Here is a 16,579-nt window from a genome sequence, read left to right on the forward strand (position 1 = left end):
CTGCCCCCCTTTTTTTTTTTTTTTTTTAAACGGAGGTGTTTCACCCTTGGGTTCCAAGGGGGATCCGAACCCGGGTCTGCCTGGTTGCAGGTTTAGAGCCTTTGTCTGCTAGGCCACCTGGTCTCATCAAGGTTGTAAAAAAAAAAAAATTAAGAAGAAGATGGAAAAAGAAGAGACACAGGGGGGTTTATTTACTAAGATTCGTAATTTCCGTAAAAAGGTCAAAGTTCAATCACGAATGACATCGACAGTGTAAAACTGCAACTTTTTGAATTGATTACGATGGATTTACTAAGCTGTCGTATTCGGGTTTTTCTTTTCTTCCGATGTCGATGTCATTCGTTTTTTTTTACCTATTTTTACGGCAGTGATTAGCAAAACACTGCCGTTTTTTTTTACAATCAATCTCGGCCGGATCTGTGTGATCCGTGCTGGGGTTCTTAATTTTTTTTTTTTTTAATTAAACAATGTAAAATCCCCAAAAAAATTGCGTGGGGTCCCCCCTCCTAAGCATAACCAGCCTCGGGCTCTTTGAGCCGATCCTGGTTGCAGAAATATGGGGAAAAAAATGACAGGGGTTCCCCCATATTTAAGCAACCAGCATCGGGCTCTGCGCCTGGTCCTGGTCCCAAAAATACGGGGGACAAAAAGAGTAGGGGTCCCCCGTATTTTTAAAACCAGCACCGGGCTCCACTAGCTGGACAGATAATGCCACAGCCGGGGGTCACTTTTATATAGTGCCCTGCGGCCGTGGCATCAAAAATCCAACTAGTCACCCCTGGCCGGGGTACCCTGGGGGAGTGGGGACCCCTTCAATCAAGGGGTCCCCCCCCCCAGCCACCCAAGGGCCAGGGGTGAAGCCCGAGGCTGTCCCCCCCCCATCCAATGGGCTGCGGATGGGGAGGCTGATACCCTTTGTTGTAAAAGAAAATATATTGTTTTTAGTAGCAGTACTACAAGGCCCAGCAAGCCTCCCCCGCATGCTGGTACTTGGAGAACCACAAGTACCAGCATGCGACGGAAAAACGGGCCCGCTGGTACCTGTAGTACTACTACTAAAAAAATACCCAAAAAAAGACAAGACACACACACCGTGAAAGTATAATTTTATTACATACATACACACATACATACATACATACTTACCTTAAGTTCCCACGCAGGTCGGTCCTCTTCTCCAGTAGAATCCAAGGGGTACCTGTTGAAGAAATTATACTCACGAGATCCAGGGGTCCAGGCTCCTCGGGAAATCCAGGGGTAATCCACGTACTTGACAAAAAAAACAAAACGGTGTCCCGACCACGAACTGAAAGGGGACCCATGTTTGCACATGGGTCACCTTTCCACGAATGCCAGAAAGCCACTTTGACTTCTGTCTAAGTGGGTTTCTTCAGCCAATCAGGGAGTGCCACGTTGTAGCACTCTCCTGATCAGCTGTGTGGTCCTGTCCTCACTGACAGGCAGCACACGGCAGTGTTACAATGTAGCGCCTATGCGCTACATTGTAACCAATGCTGGGAACTTTCTGCTCAGCGGTGACGTCACTTTAGGTCAACCGCAGGGCAGAAAGTTCCCATCATTGGTTACAATGTAGCGCATAGGCGCTACATTGTAACACTGCCGTGTGCTGCCTGTCAGTGAGGACAGGACCACACAGCTGATCAGGAGAGTGCTACAACGTGGCACTCCCTGATTGGCTGAAGAAACCCACTTAGACAGAAGTCAAAGTGGCTTTCTGGCATTCGTGGAAAGGTGACCCATGTGCAAACATGGGTCCCCTTTCAGTTCGTGGTCGGGACACCGTTTTTTTTTTTTTGTCAAGTACGTGGATTACCCCTGGATTTCCCGAGGAGCCTGGACCCCTGGATCTCGTGAGTATAATTTCTTCAACAGGTACCCCTTGGATTCTACTGGAGAAGAGGACCGACCTGCGTGGGAACTTAAGGTAAGTATGTATGTATGTGTGTATGTATGTAATAAAATTATACTTTCACGGTGTGTGTGTCTTGTCTTTTTTTGGGTATTTTTTTAGTAGTAGTACTACAGGTACCAGCGGGCCCGTTTTTCCGTCGCATGCTGGTACTTGTGGTTCTCCAAGTACCAGCATGCGGGGGAGGCTTGCTGGGCCTTGTAGTACTGCTACTAAAAACAATATCTTTTCTTTTACAACAAAGGCTATCAGCCTCCCCATCCGCAGCCCATTGGATGGGGGGGGACAGCCTCGGGCTTCACCCCTGGCCCTTGGGTGGCTGGGGGGGGGGACCCCTTGATTGAAGGGGTCCCCACTCCCCCAGGGTACCCCGGCCAGGGGTGACTAGTTGGATTTTTGATGCCACGGCCGCAGGGCACTATATAAAAGTGACCCCCGGCTGTGGCATTATCTGTCCAGCTAGTGGAGCCCGGTGCTGGTTTTAAAAATACGGGGGACCCCTACTCTTTTTGTCCCCCGTATTTTTGGAACCAGGACCAGGCGCAGAGCCCGATGCTGGTTGCTTAAATATGGGGGAACCCCTGTCATTTTTTTCCCCATATTTCTGCAACCAGGATCGGCTCAAAGAGCCCGAGGCTGGTTATGCTTAGGAGGGGGGACCCCACGCAATTTTTTTTGAAAAAATAATCACTTTCCCACCCCTTCCCACTGATATACATGCACGGATCTCATGGATCCCTGCATGCATCTCAAATCACGGATAAAAAAAGCAGGTCTGTTTTTTTTTAGGACTTTTTTACGAGTTGTAATTTTTCACGGCAGTGTTTTGTGTTTTTTTGCTTTGCACTTCTTAGTAAATGACCGAGATTCATACTTAAACAGCCGCGTTTTGACCGATGGTGTATTCATTCGTAATTTTTTACCTAAACTAGCAAAAAATTACGAATGCCCTCATCACTGCCGTGATTAGTGTTTAGTAAATGACCGAGATTTACCGAGATGACACTTTGATGAAAAAACGGCATCTCGGTCAAAATCGGGAGCTTAGTAAATATACCCCAGGGAGAGAAAAAAGGGGGATTAGGGAAAGCACAAGAGAGAAAAGAGCTAGGGACATGATATGAGAAGGAAATGAAACAGATAATATAATCAGTATACTTATCAGTCTCATGGAAAAAACTGGAAGAGGCAGAATGCCCTAAAGGTGCATACACACGGAGAGATTTTGGCTATGAGAGATTTTGACTAACTTTTCCCTTGAAGTAGGGCAGTAGGAGATTTTGACTAACTTTACCAGAGATTTTGTCTAACTATGCAAGAGATTTTGGCTATGGGAGATTTTGACTATCTCATTTAAATAAGGGGATGAGTGTCATATATAGGATGAATTTACAGGGTGGCTGGTATTTAAATAGCTAAAAGTAAAAAAAAAAAATTTGCGTGGGGTCCCCCCTCCTATGTAAAACCAGCCTCGGGCTCTTTGAGCCAGTCCTGGTTGTTAAAATACAGAGGAAAAAATGTGTAGGGTTCCCCCATATTTAGACAACCAGCACCGGGCTCTGCGTCCGGTCCTGGTTTAAAAAATACGGGGGACAAAAGACATAGGGGTCCCCCGTATTCTTAAAACCAGCACCGGGCTCCACTAGCCAGGGAGATAATGCCACAGCCGGGGGACACTTTTATATTGGTCCCTGCGGCCGTGCCATTACCCCCCCAACTAGTCACCCCTGGCCGGGGTACACTGGAGTGAGGACCCCTTAAATCAAGGGGTCCCCCCCTCCAGCCACCCAAGGGCCAGGGGTGAAGCCCGAGGCTGTCCCCCCCATCCGTGGGCCGGTGGATGGGAGGCTGATAGCCTTTCAATAGTAATATTGTTCTTTACAGGAGGCCTATAGGTCTCAGCAAGCCTGCCCCAGCATGCTGGCACTTGGAGAACCACAAGTGCCAGCATGCCCGGACATAAAGGGCCCGCTGGCACCTGTAGTCCACCTGTAAAGAAAATATAAAAAAAAAACACAACACATTCTTTTAAAAATCCTTTATTAAACTGGGTCTTCACCTGGGGGCGGCGGCCTTTAAGCTCTTTTGCATGGCCGCCGCCTTCCCAGGGCTTCCGGCGTCTTCACCTGGGGGGGCGCCACCTCCCCAGGGCTTCTGGGGTCTTGCTCCGGCGTCTTCACCTGGTGGGCGGCGGCTGCTAAGCTCTTTTGCATAGCCGCCGCCCATCCAGGACTTCCACGGCGTCTTCAGGAGCTCTTCTCCGCTCCTCCTCCGCCGTCGGACTGAAAGCCGCTGCCTCGCACTGACTTTTATAAGTCAGCGGGAGGGGGCGGGGCGATGACGCGGCGAGCCGTGATTGGCTCGCGGCGGCCATCTTGAATTTAAAAAATGACGCTGAGGCGCCATTTTTGAAACTGGTACCGCTCAGCTGCCAAACTCTGCAAGAGAAAGGTAAATTTCCGCCGCCCGCACCGCTGCCGCAACCCGCCGCCGCCGCCCACACCGCCACCCGCACCGCCACCGCCCACACCGCCACCCGCCGCCCACACCGCCACCGCAACCCGCCGCCGCCCGCACCGCCGCCACAACCCGCCGACGCCCGCACCACCGCCGCCTGCAACATCGCTATCGCTGGGAAAAATCGCTGGCCTCTAGCGATTTTAACTAACTTTACCAGCGACATAGCCAAAATTGACTTGCCGGCACTGACTATTTTTCCCAGCGATAGCGACTTAGCGGGGATGCGCATCGCTATCGCTGCCTGTATACACACGGAGCGATCTGCACTAACTTTCTGAGCGATTTTGACTATATAGTCAAAATCGCTCAGTTATATCGCTCCGTGTGTATGCACCTTAAGTCTGAAGACTATATGTATGCCAGACCAGCCCCTATACAGAATCCAGCCAATCACAATCCAGGCAGTTTTCCTTAAGTTCCTCCCACAAAAAACTGTAACCCCTTCCGTGCCAGCGTGTTGCCTGAAGAGGCGTGCCGCAAGCCCAGACGGCGAGTTTATGCTGCTGTCGGCCACATTCATGACCTACGCAGTCTTTCTAGCAGCTTTATTTTCTTTCTCTGAAACCAATCGAGAGTGTCCTTGGCTGTGTGTTTGGGATCATTGTCTTCCTGAAATGTTCACCCTCGTATCATCTTCAGCATCCTGACAGTGTCACAAAACGGAGGTTTACAGCGCTTCCCAGTAGCACCTTGACCTACCAGCGGCGCAGTACAAAGTGCTGTTCGCCACTCGCTGGTTCATCTGGCGTCCCGCACTGTCAGACACAGCATCCATTTCAGGAAAGTTAGGCTTCGGCTCCTTCCCAGCCTGCTAGGCCTCAGTCCACTCTAAAGTCTAGCCTGGAGTACTGCATGTTACTTCCTGATCAGCTGACTCTGCAGAGAACTCTCCAACCGGGTAGTGTTTCCCTGACATGTGATCCCTTCAGCCTATCACCTGAGAGCAAGGGGTATATATTCTAGCTCCAAGCACTGGGAAGCTGTCAGTGCTTTATTGTCCTCAAGCCTGTAAAGAGCTCCTGCAATCTCCTGCTTAAAGAGACCAACTTCAGCACTTCCTGACTCCTATCTCCAGGATATCTGCAAACTTGCACCGCTGGTTATCTCATCTCCAGAACATCTGCAAACCTGCACCGATGGTTATCTCATCTCCAGGATATCTGCAAGCCTGCATCGATGGTTATCTCATCTCCAGGATATCTGCAAGCCTGCACCACTGATTGTTCTATCTCCAGTATACCTGCACCGCTTGTCAAGACCTACTCCTACAGTGCGATAGAATCAGGCTGATCGGGGCCGGAGCTGACGTCACACACCCTCCCTGAAAACGCTTGGGCACGCCTGCATTTTTACTGATACTCCCAGAAAATGACCAGGTACCAGCCCAAACGCCGACTTCCTGTCAATCAACTTGTGTACGACTAGCAAACCAAAAAAAACGTTGCAGGATTTTTTTGCTGTTTGGCCTCATGTATGCATATTACGATCTGTACGCATGCACAGTCAATTGATAATCATCCGCCTAGCGAATTCACACAACAGCAATCAGGTCTCAATCGGGCCCTAAATTAGGAGAGATTTGTAAGGTAAACTGCGAGTTGGTGTACGGTCAAGGAACAATATATGGAAATACTGAGGGTATAACTATCCTCTTATAGTCCCCCACCATTACTGACCCCTCCATTTCTGACATCACCCACTGCCTTTTCTTATCACCCTCGCCTCTCCATCTTCCACTGCCTCACTCTCTGCTTCTCCCCTGCATCACTATCTCCCCATCACACTTTCTCTCCTGTCACCATCTGCCTCTTCAAGGCATCACCCTCTCCCCGTCACATTCTACTTCTCTCTGTCACCCACTGCCTCTGCTCATTACCCTCTCCCTGTCACCCACTGCCTCACCCTTTCTTGTCACCCACTGCTACTCCCCATCACCCATTCCCACTCCCCATTATCCTCTACATCACCCACTGCCTCTCTCTGTCTGCAGTAAAGCAGTCTGAGATTGAGGTGAGGAGCTGAGCAGTGCTGTGTGCGGGAAGAGGGGCCATGAGGTATTAGAGAGGACTGTCTTTTGGAGGGCAGGGCTTTGGAAGAGAAGCCTGTCTGTGACTGCTGAGGAGAGTGGGTGAGCACTGATGAGGCACAGGTTGGCATGAGCTGGGGAGTAGGTGAGGAAGTGTGCTGAAAATGAGGGAGTGGCTTATAGATATGGCATTCCCTTTGAGGCCACAACCCCTTTTCCAGGAGCGCACTTTTCTTTTTGCATGCAAAAAGTACCCTACCCCCTCCCCGTCATTGTGCCCCACCCCCGCCATTTTGTTATGGCTACACCGCTGTCTGAATGATGCTGTTGTTTACAGTTTGGTTTGTTTACAGATTGTCATGTGACACCTTTCAGTCATTATACCATGCCATTTTAATATATATCTCTCTTGGACGGCGGCACTCAGAAAGAACGACACAGCACTGCAAGTAGTTGCCAACGTTTCAAAGCGAAACAGCTTTTTCGTCAGGGCATATACATTACATTTAGACACACACAATTTATGTGCTCACCATCACCACGCCGCTTCCCGCCTCCGTCCTTCTCCGTTCAGCCGCGTGCGGGTTGATGACGTCACCGTGCACCTGTCACCATAGATACAGCTATAAACAATATAATACAATGCAACAGTGCTTAGGTGCTTTCAACAAACACCACTGGCAGCAAATGTGTTTTTAACAGAGATATAGTAACAATGTCCTAGTAAAAAATAACCAATCTGTTTGATACTGAATACTAAATAACAGATCACTGAATACATAGTCACATAACCACAATCACAAGAAACTGTGCATACCACTATTTTCATTAAGCCCTTTGGGGCTGAGAGTGTCCAGCAGAAAAATCCACTTGGCCTCTCGCTGTCTAAGTAGCTTAGACCGATTGCCTCCTCTAGATGATAGTGGAATGTGATCTATTATCTTGTATTTTAATGAAGTGGGGGAATGGTCAGCCACGGCAAAATGCCGGGCGACCGGTTGTTCACTTTTTCCAGAAAGAACAGCCTCTCGAATAGCAAACCTATGTTGTCCCATCCTAACTTTAAACTCGCAGCCGGTCTTACCGACCTAATATTTGCCACAAGGGCATATCAGCACATAAATTGCGAACTTAGAAGAACAAGTAAGATGATGGTAAATTTAAAAAACTTGATTCGTATAGGGGTGCTTAATCGTGTCCTCGGTAAGCATGTAACTACATGTTACACAGCCCAGGCATGTTACACAGCCCAGGCATTTGAAACTACCAGAAAGGTAGGTGGTGGATTACGCTTACCCAAATCAGTTACATCTGTGTGCACAACAAAGTCACGAATATTCCTGCCTCGTGAGTGACAACACATGATCTTTTTGTCACAAAGACTAGGGAGGTTCTTATCTGAGGTCACAATAGGCCAATACGTGTTCACAGCCTTCCTGACCTTATCACTCGCCACATTAAATCTACTTAGCCAAATGCACGGTGACGTCATCAACCCGCGCACGGCTGAACGGAGAAGGCCGGAGGCGGGAAGCGGCGTGGTGATGGTGAGCACATAAATTGAGTGAGTGTCTAAATGTAATGTATATGCCCTGACGAAAAAGCTGTTTCGCTTTGAAACTTTGGCAACTACTTGCAGTGCTGTGTCATTCTTTCTGAGTGCCGCCGTCCAAGAGATATATTGTTGGGGAGTTGCTTCACTCTCCTAATATGGAAGGCAACGGACAAAGTAACCCACTGTATGCTGAGAGTGCCGGGCTTCACGCTGTGTGTATGTATGTATGTATACATATATATATATATATATACTGTACGCAGAAAACTGCGGCACTCGAGGACTGCTGAAAAATCACTGTATTAAATGCAAAACATCATTCATCGACGTTTCGAGTCGAGTCTCTTCCACATCTTGAGAAAGGGGTTAAATTCCCCGAAACGTTGATGAATGATGTTTTGCATTTAATACAGTGATTTTTCAGCAGTCCTCGAGTGCCGCAGTTTTCTTCGTTCAGTGTTCCATTTACTCTGAGGGCACCGGGGCATTTCAGTATCTAAGAGAGTGCCGGGCTGTTGGTATAACTATGTATATACAGGTTGAGTATCCCTTATCCAAAATGCTTGGGACAAGAGGTATTTTGGATATCGGATTTTTCCGTATTTTGGAATAATTGCATACCATAAAGAGATATCATGGAGATGGGACCTAAATATAAGCACAGAATGCATTTATGTTACATATACACCTTATACACACAGCGTGAAGGTCATTTTAGACAATATTTTTTATAACTTTGTGCATTAAACAAAGTGTGTCTACATTCACACAATTCATTTATGTTTCATATACACCTTATACACACAGCCTAAAGGTCATTTAATACAATATTTTTAATAACTTTGTGTATTAAACAAAGTTTGTGTACATTGAGCCATCAAAAAACAAAGGTTTCACTATCTCAGTCTCACTCAAAAAAGTCCGTATTTCGGAATATTCCGTATTTCAGAATATATGGATATGGGATACTCAACCTGTGTATATATATATATATATATATATATATATATATATTTTATTCCCTTTTTAATGTAGGGCTGTAGTTGGCTTGCTTGTGTATATGGCATGCACCCTGCCAGCACAAGGAAAACCCAGGCGGCTCTCCACGGACTTGAGGGAAAAAAAGTGTATTTTTCCAGTGCTTTCCTTGTACTGGCAGGGTGCATGCCATATACACAAGCAAGCCAACTACAACCTTATATACTGTATGTGTGTAGATATCACTTTTAAATCAGCACTCGCATCTTAAATATGTCAGTTTTAGGGGTGCAACCCAGCCAAGAAGCCATCCATAGGGGGTCATTCCAACCCGATCGCTCGCTGCAGTTTCTCGCAGCAGTCGGGTCGGAACTGCGCATGCGCCGGCGCCACAGTGCACCGACGCATGGTAGCCATCGTTGCCTAGCGATCGCCTCTGAGGCGGTTGCTGGGTGGGAGGGGGCTGGACGGCAGCGTGGTCCGGCAAACGTAGGCGTGGCCGGACCGTTGGGGGGGCAGGCTGCGGCGGCTGCATGACGTCTCACGCAGCCGTTGCGGCCAGTGGCAGCTACGATCAAATCCGGGCTGCGCTGGCCGGGAGTTACTCCACAAATACAAAAGAATCGCCGCTGTGCGATGCTTTTGTATTTGTGCGGGGGGGCCGGACTGACATGCGGGGCGTCCCCCTGCATGTCAGGGAAGATGATCGTAGCTGTGTTAAATTTAGCACAGCTACAATCAACTCGGAATGACCCCCCTTATCAGGTATGTGCAAGATCTCTCTAATGGCTCCTATCCCCTGTGATAAAGCTGCATCCCCCCCACCGAGTCCACCTCACCCTCCTCTGGGTCTGATACATCATCATCTTCATCGGTATCAGCCTGCATAATTTGAGCCAGAGTACGCTTCTGTGGACAAATAGCAGGGGTCTGAGACGCTGGAATAACCATTGAATCTCTATTCATCAGGTCATCTACAGATTGCCTTAAATATTGTGTCTCCTTTTCGTTTTGGGATAATTTGTTTGAAATATTTTAAATCATCCCTTTTAATGGATCTAACCATATAGGTTCAGATCCACTAGCCTGAGAATGTGTACTATCCTGAGCACACTGTAATGATCCCCCTGATTGAGAAAAGCACTCTGCTGTGCATGATACACAATCCTTTGACATGATAAATGTAAAAGAAAACACACACACACACACACACACACACACACACACACACACACAGTGAGGAATAGGTTAAAAGCACGGTTAACCCACACAGAGCCCTTCTAAGGAGACACAGAGTATATTGGAGCCAGCCACACAGCCCACTTATAGCTAAAATACAAACTTAGCTGGGTCGCAAACTAAGTACCCTAAAATGGCTTAGTACACCAAAATATTGCTTCCCCACTTGCTATGACCCCCTGGCACTGCTGAGGTGCTCTGGAGTAACGATACAAGTTAACAGTTCCTTTTTGTATATCACAACTGGGAGCCGGTAATTAGAGCCGAATAGTAGCAGTAACTGTGAAGCGCCGTCTTCAGCTGTATCTCCGTGTCACAGCCGTATCAACTAATACACTGCAATAAGTGCCTTTATGAATTCTCCATCAAGTCAAAACGTATAAATACTTATTTCAACAACAATTGTGATATACAAAAAGGAACTGTTAACTTGTATCGTTATTGGAAGCCACTAGTCCTTTTTATGTACAGCTGCGCCCTTGCACATTTCCACTATTAGGATTCTCTTTTTCAGCTGAACACTCATTCAATACAGAGACTCCAATTTCCTGTGGAATATCCTTGGATAATAAAATAAGGTGGCAGCATAAAAGCAATTATCTCATATTATGACGGAACTTTCAATAATTGGTTTCCACTAACTCTTGATCTAAGCATCAGTGACAGATCCGTAAATTGGTGAATTTTACTATTAATCTTTCATATTTTAGCTTATGTATGCATCCATTATATGAGTATATATTTTTATATTGTAATTTCTGTTATAATTAAACTTTGTTTATATACGATCAATTAGTGCTCTCTTTGTTATATAGTTGTCTAACAGGACAATTAACCTAGGGAGGTTGGGCTGTTTCCCACTCCCCCCAAAAAAAGTCCCACGAAGCAGCCAGTCTGGTGCCAACCAGACCTGCCTGAAAATAATAAAATAGAAAATAAATGCAGAAAACTCTTCAGGAGCTTCTCAAGCGTGACCGGCTCCTCCGGGCACATTTTCTAAACTGAGTCTGGTAGGAGGGGCATAGAGGGAGGACCCAGCCCACACTATCAAATTCTTAAAGTGCCCATGGCTCCTAGTGGGCCCATCTATACCCCATGGTACTAATGTGGACCCCAGTATCCTCTATGACGTAAGAGATACATATTACACCATAAGGCATATGATATCCAATTACATATTACACTCAGTGCTTACTGCACAGGGAAAGGTACGGGTTTAACGCCTAGAGCATTTTGCTTATTCTGCATTTTCCTCAAGTGGTAATCCCATGGGTAAAGCATGTTAGCCTATAGATTTCACGCAAAGTGCTGGAATCTATGGGTTTCTCCATGCATTAAACACCAGCAGGTATAGTTACAGCGAATTGTTCCTCGCAGTTCCCAAGATTATGAGGAGAAATCCTTGTTACATTCGGGGATGCAAGACCTAATTGAATAAATCTGAGCCGCAAGGTAAATCCTGCAGCTAATTGTATATGCCCCTATGAGTATCCGTTTGGTCTTCTTTTGAGATATTTTGGAGCAACGGAGTACCTGGTAAGAAACATTGCTCAGATAAACTGTTTACTTTTAATTAGTTGGTACAGGATTATTTACTTAATCACTATTTTTATGTGCATTCACATTTTGTAAATTTCGTTGTCACCCTCTGCCACTTCATCACCTTCAGCCTTCTCCTTTCTGCTTTCCCGGTCTCCCATGGACTCCCCTGTCACTCTCTGCTTCCCCAGTCCCCATTGTATCTTCGTGCCTCTATCTGCCTCCCCTGTCACCCACTGCGTCTTCCTGCAACCCTCTGCCTCCTCAGTCACCCATTGTCTCTCCCCATGGGGCAGAGGTGAGGGCCCAAAACATATTTTTGCACCTGGGCCCACCACTGGCGAAGGAAGTTCTATAATCAATATTCAGTCCATTGTGTAGGTAGTCAACCTCATAGAAAATAATTTTTGAAAACCACAGTTCTGTAATTTGATCAGAATATGAATCCAGATGACTTCAGGTGGGCGGAGCATCGCGATGGCCGCATTTTTCAGAAGGCTCCGTCTGCTTGCTTTAATCTAAAGCCTTCGGCTGGTTTCCAGGGTCCAACCTATGTTAGCTTGGTGAAGCTCGTGTGCTGGATGACTGGACCAACCAAGGAAACTCTATATAATTCACTGGACGGAGCTCTGTTCCCACCGGAGTCTTGCCTGATTGTGCTGGGGCCTACTGGCATGCGGATCTGAGCCGCCATTGTCACGAGGCCGTTCCCTTTACCTGCCTTCCCCCACTTGGACAACAATTGGCCTGGTCGAGGCTGACTGCCTAACTAATCTGGCTCACCTGCGAACTGTTTAGAGAGGGTCCATTGCCGGAGATCAGGATTGGAGGCTACCGCGGGTCCACTACTGCCGTATGCCCTGCGACTTGTGGCGGCTGAACAGATGGCCGGGACCTTGGGTGGCCTGTGACTACGGGCGCCACTTCATACCTGTCGGCGAGGATCTGATGGTGGCTGGAACGGACTGCTGATATCCTGGGCGGTCTGTGAGTGCGGGAGCCGCGTTGTCCCTGGCCACGGTGAGACGGAGAGAGAACCGGAGCTGTGCCTGAGCGAGAGGGCTGCCGGCGAGCCGAAGGATTGAAGCCCCTACGTCCCCCAGCGGCGCTGTCTGCTGTCGCTGGAAGCCTTGACGGTATTGCATGCCACTACAACCTCCCCCGGCCTGCGCCCGATGACGCGTCTGTCTCCTCTGCCGAGACCTCGGGGATCGGTGCTGCTGGCCGCTCACACGTGTGACGCCAGGACTAAACGGCCGGAGATCGCATCCTACGCTATGCCCTGCTTCCCTGCATTGAGTCTCTGGAGTTGGTCGCGGGGGACCCTGGTGACAGCCCCGCGCGGCGCCCGCTTCACCCACCCCTGAACTTGGCTGCACACTTGGACGCCAGGCCCTGTTCCATCGAACACAGGTGAGCTGCTGTGTGGTGCCTGTCTGCCCCGCTGGCCCTGGGGAAGCTGTGGGATAGCGGGACCCTTGACCATCCCAACCGTGGCTGACACTGCCTAGACGATCGGGGAGGGGATTGCCGCTCTCACTGCTGGTCCCCGCTGCACCCGGGACCGGGTCCATTGGTACCCCTAAAATGGTTTCAACAAAAACCCAGCGACTCTCAGACTCATACTGAAACTTCCTTTGGGCACTGGACAATATTTGGGGACTGGGGGTGCCTGCTTTTGAGGAGAGTTGGTTGGGACCCTGTGATAGACCTGAGCTGCCTTTCTGCTAAGTTACAAGCGTGCTGAGATATAGTGCAGGGCAGTGCACTCTCTGACTCACATCCCAGGGCTCCCAGACCAGCAGCCGTTCTTTCAACAGTGACTTCCTCCCTTAGCTGAACCAGTGTTGCTGCCTAGGGATTCAGTTGTCACTGATCAGATGTCAGACTTTTCTTTAAACTTATCTATGTTTATTTTTGTTTTCATGTTTTAATTTTTGCTTCTCTCTGGCCAAGATCCTTTGCTGATAACCTCTGACAGTGCCACCTAAAGCTCCTATTTGGGCACTGCTTTTCTGGAACTTCGCATAGTCTAAACATTATTTCATTTATTTACTTACTTTTATTTTTATTTTATTTTTTCTCAACACGGTATATTTTGAAAGAGGTTGTTACTTAATTCACATAATAATGTGATTTCAAAGCTCCTTGGATCACTAACCTAGTTATCGTATTATGTGACACTTTTTGACCCTTCTTTGGGGGCACATTCAATTTCTGGCCTAGACTACAGGCTAATAGTAGTCATTGACTGGCAGATATTGCCATCTTGTGAGGCCCAACTATACTTGTATGATCACTACCAAATTAATGTAGTTTATACATAAACTGAATATTACACACTATTATTGTACTACTACAAGCAATGTTGGTTCTTGGATTATTTACTGTTTTTATGGTGAGTTACATATTTGGGTGATTGCTTTTCTGTGAATTATATGTACGACTATATGTAACCTCCACAACAGTATTGTTTTTGTGATCTATTTTTTCTTTCTCCCCCACCCTTTTTTTTTTTTCTCACCTGTTGTTGACTTTGAAGGATCTCTAATAGGTCTATTATATTGCTGTTTAAAATACGTAGAGTACGGTTTATAATACTTTGTACTTAACTCAATAAGTACGATTTGCTCTTTACAAATTCAGTGACTGAATTCAACCTTTGCCCTTTGATCATTACTAGTTATGTAGTTGTCCTTAAGACCCTTATCTATAGGTGGTACAGAGTCTCTAGCTAAACTGGTTGTTGTCCCATAGTATGGACAAATTTGTAGATAAATATCCAACTGATACCATGGTCAGGAACGGAAAATCTCAGTCTAAAACACCCTCTGTTAGGGAAAAGGCAAATACTCCTCAGCTCAATCGTTCACCTCCCTCAGCATCTCAAGATCTCTCCTCCTCACCTGTTATACCTTCCCTTTCTGCGGAAGGTTCATTACCCTTAAATCCAACCCTGGAGAAAAAATTAGATGCAATCCAAACAACTTTAAATACGGTATTGTCCCATTTAGAATCTCATACCAAACGATTAGTAGAGGTGGAACAACGTGTTAGTTCGGCGGAAGATGCTATTGTGTCCCTGCAAAATTCTGATGATTCTCACTTTCAACAAATAGCATTTTTGACCTCAAAGATTGATGACCTTGAAAATAGGGATAAACAAAGCAATCTTAGATTTATAGGCATCCCAGAAACAATAGCGGGCTCGGATATCTTTGATCTACTGAGTGTTGACATTGTTCAAATCCTCAATGTTCCTACCACCTCGGGAACAGTGATTATTGAAAGGGCACATCGTATTGGCCCTGATTGAGGTCCCCCTTCTTCCCAAGTACGTCCCCACCCTGTGATTGCTAAATTTCTTCATTTTAGAGATAAAGAGAACATACTCATGGCATACAGGAAAAAGCGCACTCTTGAAGTGCGCAACTTTAAAGTGCTGATATTTCTAGATTTTTCGGCCTCTGTGGCCCAGAGGAGGAAAGAATTCACCCCAATATGCAAACATTTGTTTACTGAGAATGTTAAATTTGCCCTTCTATACCCAGCTAAACTGCGGGTCTTCACTGATGGGAAGATCTTTACTTTTGATACTCCTGACCAAGCTAGAGATCACCTGAAGATCCAGTTGCAAGGTTCCTCTACAAATCCACCTCCACATGGATAAGTTGATGGTGTACCATTTTAGATGTTTACACTTTCATTTGATTTCACAACAATGTTTTTCCTACCTCCCTGGTAATGGAGAGGTTGGACTCTCAATGATAACCTGTTTGAATTATCACACTAACGGTATACCTACTAATTTTACGATGTATTTTACTTTGTTTATGTGTTATATTTGGTGTTCTTTCTCCTTTCCTTTTCTTCTTCTTATTCTTATCCTTCTTCTGCTTCTTCTTCTTCTTCTTCTTCTTCTTCTTCTTCTTCTTTTTCTTCTTCTTTTTCTTCTTCCCTTGGATCGCCTGTGGCCCTTTTTGCTTTCTCTCATTGCAGTTGCCATTGCCACTTTGTGTTCGAAACGTCTGTCTCACTCGCTGGGATGTGATGGGCGCCCTAATAGAGGATACACTGTTTACATTCTCTTTTGGTAAGTGTGGAGTTGGATGACAGCCCAGGTTGACGCTTCTAATTTAGCCCCACAATTGACTTCAACCTCTATCCGTTTTTTATCGTGGAATGTGGCCGGATTAAATACCGCGGGTAAACAACGGCGGATATTGTCTCATCTCAAACGATTGGCCCCTGATATTACTTTATTGCAGGAGACGCACTGGCTGCGTAATCCTCAAGCGATGCTTAAAGCACCATGGATCAGGAATGTGTCTCAGCCTCCTTTGATAAGAAGAAACGTGGTGTGGCAATTTTGCTTAGTTAACATCTTCAATATACTATTGATAATGTAGTGGTTGATAAGGAAGGGCGGTTTTTATTGGTGCATCTTTCAGTCCATGGTGAGAAATTCACTATTCTAAATATCTATGCCCCTAACACATCTAGTTTGGCCTTCTATAAAAAACTATCTAACCTCCTTATGAAATACGATACTCCTAATTTGATAGTTGGCGGTGATTTTAATTGCTTACATAATCCATTATTAGATCATTCAGCCCCTACCTCCGCTGCCTCTTCAAACCGTGTGAATGGGGTTGATTTTCTCTGCGCCAATCATGATGTAGTAGATCAATGGAGAATGCATAATCCTTCTTGTAAGGACTTAACGTTTCACTCTAGGGTTCATGATGTATTTACTAGAATAGATTATTTTTTTGGTAGCGGACACTTTGTT

Source organism: Pseudophryne corroboree, chromosome 3 (genome assembly GCF_028390025.1).
Source record: "Pseudophryne corroboree isolate aPseCor3 chromosome 3, aPseCor3.hap2, whole genome shotgun sequence".
Lineage (NCBI taxonomy): Eukaryota > Metazoa > Chordata > Amphibia > Anura > Myobatrachidae > Pseudophryne > Pseudophryne corroboree.